This window comes from Ascaphus truei, chromosome 1 (assembly GCF_040206685.1).
Source record: "Ascaphus truei isolate aAscTru1 chromosome 1, aAscTru1.hap1, whole genome shotgun sequence".
NCBI classification, from domain to species: Eukaryota; Metazoa; Chordata; class Amphibia; order Anura; family Ascaphidae; genus Ascaphus; species Ascaphus truei.
In genome coordinates, this window is record NC_134483.1 from 312,127,949 (window position 1) to 312,143,159 (window position 15,211).

At 38.9% G+C, this 15,211-nt stretch overlaps 1 protein-coding gene and 1 long non-coding RNA gene across 4 annotated transcripts in view; one reads left to right on the forward strand and one right to left on the reverse strand.

Moving 5' to 3' along the window:
• The window catches only part of CSGALNACT1 (chondroitin sulfate N-acetylgalactosaminyltransferase 1), a 438,610-nt gene that overhangs the window by 232,565 nt on the left and 190,834 nt on the right, over window positions 1–15,211 (reverse strand). The gene's annotated exons all lie outside the window — the stretch shown is intronic.
• Window positions 5,444–10,708, forward strand: LOC142470760 (uncharacterized). The gene is made up of 3 exons (XR_012789326.1): window positions 5,444–5,523; window positions 7,106–7,912; window positions 9,158–10,708. It is a non-coding gene; the product is annotated as an uncharacterized LOC142470760 (long non-coding RNA).

The following is a 15,211-nucleotide window of genomic DNA, read 5'->3' on the forward strand; positions in this document are numbered from 1 at the left end:
AGGCATACCCCGCATTAACGTACGCAATGGGACCGGAGCATGTATGTAAAGCGAAAATGTACTTAAAGTGAAGCATTACCTTTTCCCACTTATCGATGCATGTACTGTACGGCAATCGTTATATACGTGCATAACTGATGTAAATAACGCATTTGTAACAGGCTCTACAGTCTCCCCGCTTGCGCACAGCTTTGGTACAGGTAGGGAGCCGGTATTGCTGTTCAGGACGTGCTGACAGGCGCATGCGTGAGCTGCCGTTTGCCTATTGGGCGATATGTACTTACTCGCGAGTGTACTTAAAGTGAGTGTACTTAAAGCGGGGTATGCCTGTAATACTCAGCATTCTGGTCACATTGCATAAACAGAAACGTTTATTTTGAAGATAAATACCCATATACAAAAATAGTACTAAATGGCGGTGATGTTCCAAATAAGTTATGGTACCGTCAAAGATGGTTGCATACAGTAGTTTCCTGTTTCTGAGTGGGATCCTTGTATTTGATCTTAATATCATGATAAAACTTATCTTTCCTTCATCTTGGTGTTATCCCTCTATCCTCCTGTCCTCACATCTTGGTGGAATACTTCTGTTCTCTCGCTTCCTTCAGCTATCCCCATGCTACATATTTATCCAGATAATATCCCTTAGTCAGCTCTTGCTATCACTAATTATATTACCAGATAAGGTCCTATAGCTTCAAACTGATATCATGTGATAAGAAACTGCCCACACCTCCATACAGAGAATAACCTAACATGGCATGTCTTCATCTCAGAACTCCTTATTAATCCAACCTATTGCCATAGCCTCTTCCAGTTGCATCAGCTCTAACTACAGTTGTCCATAGTCACTCAAATGTCACCTAAACAGGGCTACTCTTTACAGAACTCAGCACAGCTGCACCTGCACTCCCAATATAACTAAATATATAATCCCAATGTAACTCAATTTTATCAGAATATTCCAAAGAAAGAATCATTGCAAATCAGATAATATACTGTATACTTTGACATTTTGTCTTGATACCGGATTTATACATATTACAATATAATTAATAAAACTGAACTAGATTTCTTACAAATATGCACACATACACAAAAGAGAAAATGGAGAAAACCGTTGACTAGTGACGCATGAAATGCTTCATAAAAGAGAGAAGGTGCCATTTAAGAGATGGATAAGTTATTCAAATGGAAACAATTTCGGTGAAACGTTAAGTGGTATCCAAAGGAAAGTTCAATTTGTACTGCCTAAGATGAGAGAGAATTTTTCTTCAAGTTACAAAGGAGCCATGTACAGAAAAGAGGAAGACAAATCTCTACCCAAAGGCATATGGCTGTTACAATGAGCATAGTGGAGAAAAGTTGTAAAGCAACAATTTAGTGATTAACAGTGGTTACAGCAACATTCACATTGTACAGGAAGAACATGTCCACTAATGGTGGATGACTAATGGTCCTACTGTCAACAACGTTCAATCAAACCTACGATATAGGACAATTTTTAACTGATTCATGAGACTTCTTCCTAACTCTATGGATGGCACAGCTTCTTTCTTCTCCAGTGAGATCCACAGAAAGCTCTTCCTGATCTTAATCAATGACAATAGACTGATAATTTGAACTGCTGCCATCCCTCCTAAACATACATGAAAGCATGCCATTTATTTTAACTTTGAGATCATGGATCATATATATTCCAAGCAGTCTCCTGCCAAATTACACCATCCTAAATGGGTTGTAAGGTATCTAACAGCACTGGAACGTGTATTTAAAACCGCTTAGTAAATATGGGCCACATCTCTTTCGTATGAATCATTTATACGTAACTAATTTTCAATCCAATGCACAGTTTCCCTGAACCTTCACAGATGATAACTTATGCTTCCTAGCAGAAATATTGGCTTTACATATTATATTGTGATGATACCAGTGAAGAAAGCTTTAGATGATATGATCTGGGTAATGTATCATGATGCATAAGCAATGTGATAATACAAAAGGTATCAGGTCTTTATTTAAAAGAGTACCGTGCAGGTCTGCACCATATCAATACCACAAGGAGCAGCAATCTGAGTATCTGACTTATTTCTTTTCCTGCTCTGCAGCATTGTCTATTAAATATAAAGTTGAACCAGGTGTCTTATTCAAATAGGGTCTGTCCACCATCTTTTGTAAATATATTCTCTTCCTCCACTGCCTCATGCAGAACAATATTTTTTTTGTAATGCAAACTCTGCAGTTGATTTGTGTAACCCCTTCAGCCCCATACAATGTATGTTGGACAGGTTCCTTATAGCTTTGTTTCCTTCTGTTAAAAAAATGTTCAGTGAAAGCTTCATTGATAGAAAAAATGTGTGAAGTAGCCGATTACTACAGTACATTAATAGGAAGTAATGCCACATGTGTGCAATACATATAGATAAATAGATGCATGTGCAGATTGATAGTAAATACAGTAGATAGATCGTTTGGCTTGAAAAGCTATTTGTAAGCAAAACTATGTCCTTTTTTATCTAAAATGCAAATTTTTGTTAATTTACCTGGCAAACAAGCCTCGGTAGCTTTCTGTGATGAGTGTTACATATTTTATATTGACGCACCCCAAGGATATATACTCCAATAGCCTGAAATGATTTCCAAAGATTGCACATATTTTCTATGATTTCCCAAATGTAATTTTTGCAGTATCAAAGTGAACTCAAACTTTGTTTTTGTTACTGAGTTTAGCAGACTGTAAATGTGCATTCTTCAGGAGCCTTCAGCAGATGGGCACACCTCAATATAGAGACATCTTAGTGCACGTTCAGTTTGGATACCTATTTTTGCACAACTATTGTATATAAATGTTTCAGACACACTCCCCACCTCCTTTCAACAAGACTGCATCAGTAACCAACTAATAAACTCCTCCCAACCCCCCCCCCCCCCATCCATCCCAAAGTTTTCAATGGGGTTTTTTTTTATGTTGCTACAAATGGATTTCTTGCCCCCAGAATTGCACCACGTTTTCTTTGATACACATACACCAAAAAGTGTATGCTTTATTTGTGGTAAAGAAATAGATCAGGATAAACCCATTGTATATATATATATTAAAAATGTATCAATCGTGATGTTTAGGTGTAAGTTTATAAATAGATACTAGTACCTGTAGTTGTACTTACCAATTCAGTAACATTTCAACAATATAATACTTGTATACTGACTCGAGCCTTGACCAGTGGAACAGAGTTGTGTAGCTGGGAGGTGGGCGGGGACCATTAACCAGATACTTCTAGTATATTACATGTCATTTGCATAGATGCACCAAAGACAAGATCCAAGCTCCACCCTAATGTTTTTATTTGTGCAAAAGAAGTTGACGCACCCACACACAACACATAAAAATGATAATTATACATTGGAGCCTGGAGACGTGCTAAGGTGCTCTTCTTTTTCTGCGCATCTTATATCTCTATCTATGGTCCCCATGTATCAAGGCAAAAGTGGTACAATTCTGGGACAAGGAAAACTGCACCATACATATGCTATACTTATGTTATACCCCTATTTTTCACATGCTGCACAATGAAGAGATATAATGTATGAGAAATAGCTAACATTGATAAAAAAGAAATCCAATTGAAAGCAGTGCTCATTTTACCCTTGTTTTGCAGCTGGGAGATATTGATAAAGAGACTCCAAAAACTTTAAAGGACCAAATCAACTCTAAGCTGGAAAAATTATATCAAAGACTGGCCATATCAAAGCACAGCCATATTTTGTAATAAAAATATATTCTGATTCATAATCGATTATTGTTTAAAGGGGTGACAATTTATTTCTCGCAGTCTCATTCACACAATTTCTTGGTTCTTCCTCCAAAATGAGAGCAATAACATCATCAGCCTTGATTTTCAGCTTCATTTGATTGTATTCTGCCATCTTGTTCTATCCCAGGCAGCAGGGACTTTCAGAGATCAAGTTTAGAAGGGGATGACATGAAGGATACCTATTTAAGTACTGTATAAAAGACATCTGTTTTAACTAAAAACATATGAGAAGTAAAATGTATAAACATTATAATTTTGAGCCCAGATGAAAGAATTTAGGCAGTTACCAAATTCAATTAAGCAAATGCAAGAAGATTTTGATAACAATAGGACTCTGAAACAAGGATACCATTATTCATGTTCCCATATTGCAACATCTTTGACTGCAAGAAAACTCATCTTTTTCTCATTGTGTATTCCGTTCCTTCCACAGGTTTACTGCAAGAGAACCCCACTGATGTCATTTAGTGGATAAGTATGGTAACCAAGGTTCCAAAATAATATATTTAAATGCAGCAATTCTCAATAATATTTCAAAAATATTTAATTCCCCCCATGTATTTCAAACCAAACAGTTTTCTGGGAAATTATTGTATTGGTGAATCTCATGGAAGGCCCAAGTTCCGTAGATACAGTAGATAAGATTACTTGGTGGCGACTTGACCAGTAGTCTAGTGGTGGATTTGACAGTTGACTGGTGGTGACTTTACTATATGGATACCATGAAACTTACATTGTCAACAAAACTATTTAGCAGACACAATTTCTACTTGGAAAAAAACACATTGCAAGTTAATGCGCAGCAATATAAATACATCCATTTTATAACCGTTTAAACAAGTTTCACACAGAATAAGGCATTTGGGACCGATGCAGATTCATGCGTCGCCCACCAATGCTTCCCCCCCCCCCCCCGCCTGGCACCCCGGCTCGCTCTTAGGGTTGCCAGGTGTCCGGTATTTGGTTCCCCTGTCCGGTAAAATATGAGAGATAATAATGGGATAGAGCAGGGCTGCTGCTGTTGGGGGCTGGGCAGCTTCTGATTGGATGCTGCTGTGTAATTCAGCCAATCGGGAGGTAGCAGGAACCTGGGGGGTGGGGCCAAAAAGTGGAGGAAAAGCATACAGCAGAGAGGTGAGACTGTGTGTCTGTGTCTCAGTATCCTGCCTGTGTGTGTGTCTCAGTGTGTGACTGTCTATCTGTGTCCTGTCTGTATATGTGTGTGCGTCTCAGTGTGTATGTGTGTGTGTATCTGTGTGTGAGTGTATGTGTGTGTCTCAGTGTGTGTGTGTCTCTGTGTGTCTGTCTTTCTGTCTGTGTCCTGCCTGTATATGTGCCTCAGAGTGTGTGTGTGTGTGTGTGTGTCTGTGTGTGTGTATATATGTCTCAGAGTGTGTGTGTGTGTGTGTGTGTCTGTGTGTGTGTATATATGTCTCAGAGTGTGTGTGTGTGTGTGTGTGTGTGTGTGTGTGTGTGTGTGTGTGTGTGTGTGTGTGTGTGTGTGTGTGTGTGTGTGTGTGTGTGTGTGTGTGTGTGGTGACAGACAGTACATACAGTACTGGCAACTTTGTTTAATTGCTCACTCACCCTCACTTTTCTTTTACTATACTAACAGTCTTGGCGCCGCCCACGCACGCACGGCAGGGAGCAGACAGACAGCGGCGAAGACAGGGAAAACCATCTTTTTGCGTGGCTACAGGCACTGAATGTATGTATGTATATGTGTGTGTGTGTGTGTGTGTGTACAGTATGTGTGTGTGTGTGTGTGTGTGTGTGTGTGTGTGTGTGTGTGTGTGTGTGTGTGTGTGTGTGTGTATGTATTTGTGTGTCTACACAAATTTAATAAATATTTTATTTTTACCAATGTTTTTTTTTTTTAATAAATAATAAATTACACATACATACACACATAAACACACAAACACTGTACCTTCACAGCTCTCACAGTATACATACAAAAAGCATGCGGCACGTGCACGCGTGTGCGCATAGGCACGCGCGGCCGCACGCTGTATAGAACGGGCTTACTTACTTACATATCATCCCCAAGAAGGCAGAGCAGGTTACTTATTCAATGGCATGATTCAATATGCAATTTAAAAGCTGGATTTTGAAGTCTAAATTTGAAAGCTACTCTACTGATAATGACAGGGATTGGGGGGGTGAGAGGATGAAGGGATGGGGGGTAACAGAGGATGAAAGGAGGGGGTGTGAGAGGATGATGGGATGAGAGACGATGAAGGGAGGGGGTGAGAGGACAAGGGGCGGTGGGAGGGTGAGAGGACAAGGGGGGAGAGAGAGGATTAGGATGGGGTACATAAATCTTGGAATTTGTGGGAGGAGAAGTAAGATCAGTATTGCTCACCATTGCTCGTATGACTGCAGGTCGCTTATTTATAAATGATCTGACCATTACGTCATTTGTTCTAAATTTCACTCCAAGCGTGCACCAATTTGCACTATTTCATATTCTATTTCCTAAAACAATCCTCGGAAGGGTGCTCCCTCCCAAGACTCCTCCCCAGATTTTTTACAAAATAGAATATAAATTGGTGCAAATTGGTGAATACGGAGTGAAATTTAGAACAAATGACATAAGTCAGGTCATTTATAAATAACATTCTTCCCCACCAACGATTCTCGAGTGTGTCGCACCTTTCACCATTGTGTCCAGTATTTTTGGACAAGCTCGATCTCCGCCCGCCCGGCTCTCCGGCTCGCGTCACAACCGCTCGCAGCCTAGCAGTGCAGCACTTCCGGTGCCTGTTGCTGCTTGTGAGCACATGGGAGGCTGGGAGCGACAGTGTAGGCAGGGGCCCGTGCACTGCTTTGCCCGGGGGCCCCTAATGTTGTTAAGATGGCCCTGCCTGCCAGAAATACTAAACAGCTTATCAACTTTAACAAATCATATGTAACCTGACAATTATTACATATGTGAAAAAAAAAAAATTCTAGAGTGTTTAGGAGATTTTGTAGAATAAATAGTAAAACATAACTACAATGTACTTGTTGTATGCAATGCCTCATTCAGATCTACGCTGTGATTCTGCCTATCAATCTGTGTGAATGATTTATTAAAGAGATTTGAAGATCTATAACAGTGGTGCTCAACTCCAGTCTTCAAGACCTCCCGGCAGGTCCGCTTTTACGGATATTCCAGCTTCAGCACAGGTGGCTGAATGAGGCACTGATTGAGCCAAATATGCTGAAGCAGGTATATATATAAGAGCCTGAGGAAGCCGTGTTCATGGCGAAACGCGTTGTTCCAACACTATTTTTATTTTGAACAGTCGAGGCTTCCGTAGCCAGTGAATATCCTGACAGCCACAGCCTGCTCCTGAGCAGATGCGCGTCATCTCCTGCACTCCGGATGCGGAAGTGGAGCAGCTCTTGCGGCTGGAAAAGTCTCACTGACACACGGCTAAGAGCCTAAAGACTATTTTATGTGAGTGTTATCCCTGTGTTTATTTGTGCAGCTGTTTTTATTTAATAAATTCTTTGTTTGAAACCTTATATTGATACCGTGCCTCACTCACCCCCTGAACTGCTGAATCGGGGAAAATGAAACTGCCTAACTCCACGCACCCAAAGAGGAGCTTTGACTGCAGTCTAAAGCACAGTTTTGGTGCCTTCATTTTGGAAGGGTTAAGCTGAACCCCACAGACTATTATACCACATCTTGGCTTACACAGTGCCGTGTAAGTAATTGATTTTGACTATTATAATCACCACTACCCCCCCTCCTCCTCTGGGGACAAGTTGGAGTGTTTATCAAAGAAACCTCTATATACCAACACTTACACAAGGCCGTGTAAGTTTAATTTTAACATTATCATTACAATCATCCCTCAATAGGGGTGTTAACCCCATTTGTGACTATCCATGTATGTTTTTTGTGTGGCCTGTTTTCTTGAACCCCTTGCTCCCCTGTTTTTTCTGTTTTTACGTATCTTTAAGGGATTTGGATGATCCTTACACCGGGTTGAAGCAGAGGGGATCGAAGGTTGTCTTTGGTCATTTTCGGAGATAACCCATTGGAGTTATTAATTGTCTATTACCTTATACTATATCATTTTATTTCTGTTTCGTGACTTGGGGTAAGCGCCTAGTGTTTCTGTTTTTTATATCCTGAGGACTGAAGTTAAGCTCCACTAATCTATAATATGCTGTTACTTTCGAGATATAATTAAGTGCCTGTACTATTCAAGGTACTATTAAGCCCTTCATCTACAAAAACAGAGCCGTGGACAGGGGAGGGAGGTGGGGGGAGATGAGTCCAGAGATTGGCAGAAATGTTGAAATTTGATATGCAAGAAGGGACCCGCAATTTTGAATGTTCTCTAATTTGAAAAAAATCTTTATACTGTATATATATATATATATATATATATATATATATATATATATATGTATATATATATATATATATATATTCTTTATTTTGTTTTAAAAATTTCCTGGGGGAAAAAAAATAGTGGCGGCATTTTCTAACTCCAAAGAATATGTGAATATTTTAAAATGTGGAAAAAATACCTTTGTTGCAGCGAATAAAAATCAATGTGGCAATATAATTCCATAGGCTAAACGATAGTAAATTGGCAATTCTATTTTGATACTCAGTCTTCTGAAAAGGCTAAACTTTTCCCTCTATGTCATTAGTAATAGTCGGCTTAAAGGTTTGACTTGTGATGGAACACCATGGGTGTGTGACCCACTGAAGACATAACTCAACCTTCATTAACTTTTATCTCATACTCAGAACTCAGAAGGGTAGATTCACTAAGGTTCAAAGCGGGTTAATGAACCTGATCCAGTGGTAACTGCTATTTAAGTCAGTGACACATTACGCTGCATCGGGTGCATTATCCTGCAGCAGACCTCAGTGAATCTCCTCCAGAGAGAGTTATTTATCAAAGACTTCTACTGTAGCTGCAAAACAAGGCACCAAATTCATCAAAGACAACAAATGGAGGAAGAGACGGGGGAAAGGAAGAGAGGTAGAGAGGGAAGGAAAGAAAGAGAGAAGGAAAGAGGGGGAGGAAGAAAGAGAGAAGTCGAGAGGGGGGAGAAGGAGAGAGGGAGAAGGAAAGAGGTACAGAGGGGAAGAGAGGAGAGAGGGGGAAAAGAGAGAAGGCAAGAGGGGTGAGAAGGAAAGAGAGGAGGAGAGAGGGGAAGAAAGAGAGGGGTGAGAGACAGTTCTTTATTAAAGTTCCAACTGCTCTATACAGCCCCTCAACCACACATTTAGACAACACTTGTAGTTACACCTGTGCACAAAAAGGAAGACAGATACCTTGGAGATGTGTTAATATGCTCTCTCTCTCTCTATCCCCACATTTCAGGATCTGGAGTTATATAGACAAGTTTTCTGGCTATAAAACTGGAAAAAAGTTGCGCTGGATTTATCAAAGAAAGAGATCCCATTCTGGGAAACAAATTAAATTTTTTTTTTCTTTGATACATTTTGCTAAAATTTAACACAGAACTCAGAAGGGTTGTAATAATTATTTAATGTCGATTATCCAAGTAACAAGTATGATGGTGGAGCCGGTGGTGCCGACTAAAAAAAGAAAAACACCCACAGGTTGAAAGCCAGCACCTCGGGAAACAAGAGCTCCCAAAAAGAAAAGAAGCGAGAACGATTGAAGACAAGAAGAAGATATGAAGACAGAATACAGAATCACAGACACAGAATTCCAGCAGCAGAGGATCCATTTCCCCAATAAACATTGAGGATGGCTTATCAAAGGACAAGTTGAAGATAGATTGAAGAGGGTAATTGGGTCTATGGATTAGGTATCATTGTGGCTGATTTCTTTTTATCACACACAGATATGAGGGCCAAAGCTAATTTAGAAGATGTTTCCTTTGTTTGGGGACTAGTTCCAGGGGCTTGTGCCGATCCCAAAAATTGAGAGTGGAGCAATTTTTACTTACTTTATTTTTTTTGTATGGGTATAGTATATGAAAAGCTTAATACTTCATATAATATTGTCTAGTGTTTTTAGGGTATATCACTTTTATTATATCGGTTGTTACAGTATGTGATTTTTAACCCATAAGGACATGTTAATCATGGCAATGCCACTATTTCCAGATCTCCATGGAAGGCTAGTGCAGAAAAAAGGCAGCGCACTGCCAAAAAAGCAGGAGGAGGCTCACAAGTAAAATAAAGTGATTTATTCCATAAGTGGATCAAACATGAGCCCTAGAGCAGCAACAAAAGCAACACACCTACGGGATACAATTAACCTTTGATGCACCAGTCATCTACACTCTTGTACTCCATGGAAGGTTAGTTAGTTTCCAAAAGGAAGGGAACCCAAAGCATTCCTTTGCAATACTACACATAGTCGCTGCAAATACAAGTAAATAAAAAATAAATGGGTGGGCATCTGTTATCCGAGTGACAACATTGCTAAGACCTCTTTTGTGTTGTCACATTTTCAGACAACATATGTAATTTATTGAAGACGTTACACATTCATCCTCATTTAAACGCATGTCTAAAAATAGAAAGGTTTATGAAACCATGTACCATGTTCTGCGTGGCAGAATTTCAAAGTGAACTTATACATGAATAATGAATAACAATTCTAATATGAAATTGAACAGATGGCAAAATAAGTGTGCCTGCATTATCTTTAAAACATGTGTCCTCTTGCCTGAATATATTAAACTATTTAACTCATTAGGTAGAACGGTTTGGAAACAATCTACTGTACAGTATGTAGGTAGCTAAATTGTATTGTTACTTCTGGGCATTCATCAATATTCAATGATATGATACACAACCAGAGGAACTGTGGAATTTGTGGCATGAAAAGACACAAAGCATAATTCCCTACACGTCTTGTCACAGTTTAACCCTTTAGAATTGTCCAACAATGTTTCAAGAGTAGAATAAAGCTAACGTTTTTTTTATAATATGAGTAATTAAATACGAATAAATCATAGAATAACATGCCAAAACAAAGGTGAGTTGCTGAGCAAAAAAAAAAAAAGGTCTAGTATTCAAATATGTTTGTTATGATAATACTTTCTATGTTTCAGTTTCATTTTATCAGTCTTCTAGATTCTAGAATCTAGAAGAACCTATGAAGCTAAGGATGACAACAGGAAGTCACGCTCTGATGATGTCATGGCTTACTATTGGCCCACTGGATGAAGGCTATTTACATTTACCAGAAAGGAACTGAAACGCAAAAATATTTCTCAGGAACATTTCTAGGGAATAGTGCTGTTCAGCTTTCTAGGACACAAAATACTACAAATATCTCCAGAACCAAAGACCATCCCCTCTCTGCCCCCACCGGTAAAAATAAGATTTAAAAAAAATTATAATAATATTAATGAGAAGCTGGGATTGCTGCTTTCGCATTTTTACCCCACCCTTAAAAATAGAAGTATAATGACATAATATAAGGAACTGAACTGAGGTGTACTGTGTGTTCTCTACATACTGTATAGAGATCAATGACAATGGATATCTAGAAGGGGAGAGCTACTAAGACCTAATTAAAATCACATAAGGCACTTGTTTTAATTAAAGCATCAAACCTGCCAAATATCACAATGAATTTTTTTACATCAGTCATACCAGGGGGTCCTCCGTAGATGAACCCGGCTATTTTTTAGCTCCAGGGACCCTCTGATTTTACGCTGCATTAGAGACCAGGAATTACTTCCTGGACATTTAGATGATCATCCAATAGGAATACACAATGTCAGTCACCTGTTCCTATTAGATCCTGTGGCCCTAAATAGGAGAAAAACACAGACAATTAAACTGCTAAGTATCTCATGAGCCAGGTGGTTCCAGTAGCTAAAATTGAATGGTTCAGCAAAAGTGGACCCTCCCAATGTAAATGCTATAAAAACAGAATCAGTTGTAAAAAAAATCTGGAAGGTGGGATTTATGTCATAACCCACTTATCATAAATGTATATTTTTATATTTGGATAGACTCAACCTCAACCTTGAAACTTTTACTTCTAGAATCCACCACAGGATAATATAATCTTTAAAAATGGTTCGAAAGTGCTGTAACTCACACACACCACCAAGGGCTGCATGTCCCCCTTTACTGAGCTACCATATAAGACAAAGGAGATAGAAGACTTTAGGACTACAGCAACATGCAGCTGTTTCTATTAAAAGTTGAAATACAACATTTTAAATAAGCTAAAAGGGTAATATGTCAAATCTTCTGGGGTCACGTGTCACAGACTGTTCCTCTGTAATCTTCACTTCTGTGTCCTCCCTGTATCAAGGTACAGTAGATCTGAGCAGGCTTGTGATATTCAAAATCAGTTTGTAGGCACCTGAAGTAATCAACTGTATTTATCAGTGGGCTGTATTATATTTTAGGTCTTCATTCTTTCAACTAAAGATGCCATTAAAGCGGCAGGACCTCTTGGGTGGGGAGGGTTCATGTTTTTTGGGCTAAGTGGGAAGCAGGTGGTCTCCGGGAGATGAACTGGGGACTGAGCATATCAGTTCCAGGGACCCCTTGCTTTCTGAGATACTTGCCTATAAAGGGGCTGCCGGTAGCAACTCCGGCTGGGCACAGAAAACGGTAATAGGAAGCTGCGACGTCATCCCTTGCAGCTTCCTATTGACCCACAAGATGCGGGACCTGTATACAGACATAAAATACTGGCAGCCTCTTTAGAGCTAAGTATTTTGGGGAGCATAGGGTTCTCGGAACTGACATGAATGGGTTTCAACTCCGGACACCACCTGTTTTCCACCTAGGGGCAAAAATGTATATATATATATATATTTATTTATTTATTTTTAAAGTCCAGAATGTGGTCCACTCACATTACTTTAGGAAACTGGTGCTCAGCAACAGCGATCCAGTGCAACCGCACAAACCGCCGACAATCCAAGATGCAGAAAGGAAAACAGTGTCACTCCAGTGGTTTCTCACAATAAAAGAGATTTATTGGCAGTGATCGACGTTTCAGTCCACTTGCGAACCTTTATCAAGATACTGTGCACTAAGCAAAGTGCTCTATACAGTATATATTCAAACCACAAAATAGGCACCAAACAACCTTAAACTTACTGCTGCAAAACATAAGCAGTGTAACCATAAACTGACAGTGTGCCGTAAAGTGATACACACATCAATAAAAACAATAAAAGCAACGTTATGTCAAAGTATCTAAACACATACATGATTACATAACGGACATAATACTATTAATAGAAACAGAATATAGTATGTAAAACATAAACAACATACAAGTGACAGCATGATGGAATAGAGGGAAAAAGTCAAACTGCAGATTAAGCCATATTATACTTTACATTTGTCAAGACTGTCCAATACATGTCCCGTAAGTATCCATAAATATAGTCTTTTCATTTTATTTATATATTTAGATATAAGATATTAACGTTTTTTAAATATACTCCTATATGTACATTATATCACTGACTATAAAAAAAATCCTACAAATTATATTGCGTGCCTTCATGCAGCCAAGTGGAACCACTTTGCATGAAACATGGCACACAAAGATACAATACAGGTGCACACACCTGAGTATGCAGTTCAGACATCTTTACAAACGGGTTGAGCGTGAACTGCATTTGAACAATTTAATATTACATGGCATGTTGACTTACTATGGCGCTCTTGTTATGGTATAGAAAAATGTGCTTTGAGAGGAATACCATAATTCAAAGTGTGGCAGTTCTGTTATGATAGCTCTGACACTATTTGGTATCTAGTCAGAGCATGATACAGTGTCAATCAGGTCTGGCTGCACAGCGTGGAGTGTTGTCCAATAGATACTTACTATGCAGCTTAATTGGATGCATCAGACGCAAGTCAGCATTATTTCCATATATTATACATTCAACCTCGGATCATTTTTTGGCATAATTTTTTTGGAGCAACACTGCAATGCATTGAAGGCACGTCTGGCTATAAAACAGCTACACAATGTGTATGCATAATGTCAAAATAAATATAATGATATACTTTATTGTTTTTTTTTTTTACCGTTTTGCTGTCACTCTGTCAGCAACCGGGTTTAAATATATGCAATTCCACTAGAATTTGCTGTTTCTGATAATAATATATTTATATGCTAAGATATTACATTTATTTCTTTATATAAAGTGCTGTCAGGGATACAATGCATTGTTCATAGAAGTTTACAGCCACAACTAACTCAATGCCCAACATCACCACTGTTACCATTAGACCATTGCCTATGCCAGGCGTGCTCAACGCCAGTCCTCAAGCTCCCCCCCCCCCCCACAGCTCAGGTCTTTAGGATATCCCTGCTTCAGCACAGGTGGATCAATCAGTACCTACTTCAGCACAGGTGGTGCAGTCTTCAACTGAGGGTTTTATTGAGTCACTTGTGCTGAAGCAGGATTATCCTGAAAATCTGACCATTGGCAGGGGGGGCCTTGAGGACACTTGAGTTGAGCCCCCCTGGCCTATGCCAATGACAACGTATTTAAAATGATATACTGCATTACAGCAGGTAAATCTATACAAATGGCAGCAGATTTTCATTTATTTAGTGATATACATATACCTGTAATTACCGATTAATTAATTTATAAAATACACAATAAGTAAAAATAAAAACAAATTGATCAACGCACTGCTTTATTTACTTAAAAAAATAATACAGATTAGTTGTACCCCAAAATAGTACAGTTCTGAAAAAAGGTGGCAGAATTAAATAAGGCCATCACAGAAATTGAGATTCCACTAAATTTGGTAATAATGGTTTTGACAAAACCAATAGATAGAACATCAATCATTACTTCAGAATTTTAATCAAGCACATTTTGACAGCTTCTTGATGCATTAAAGCTGCATCATGGAAGGAAAAAAACTCCGCCATCAATGGCAGATGTAACTGGCAGAATTGAAGAGATCATGCTCATGGCACACGGATTTCCAAAATAAAGAGATTTATTAAAGCATACACAATGGTTGGACCCTAAGGTCTTTGTCAATTGCAAAAAGTGGCTTTTTGCACTTGACAAAGACCTTATGGTCGAAACGTTGTGTATGCTTTAATAAATCTCTTTATTTTGGAAATCCGTGTGCCCCATCTTCATTCCTTTTTGTATGCCGTGGATTGGATGCAGCCGATCGTACATTGTTGGGAGCACCGGTAATTGTATCACTCTTTATTATATTGTGTTGTGCAGCATCACTGGGAGAACACACACATTTATAACGCTAAAAACACTTACTGTTCCAATATTGTTTTTTACAGCCGTTATATAGATGACCTTATTTTGATTTGGCACGGTGGCACTAGGTTATTGGGAGAGTTTGTGGAGTCCCTCAACCAAAATGATTTCAATTTAAAGTTTACATTTTTGTCTAATATACATCATATTGCATATCT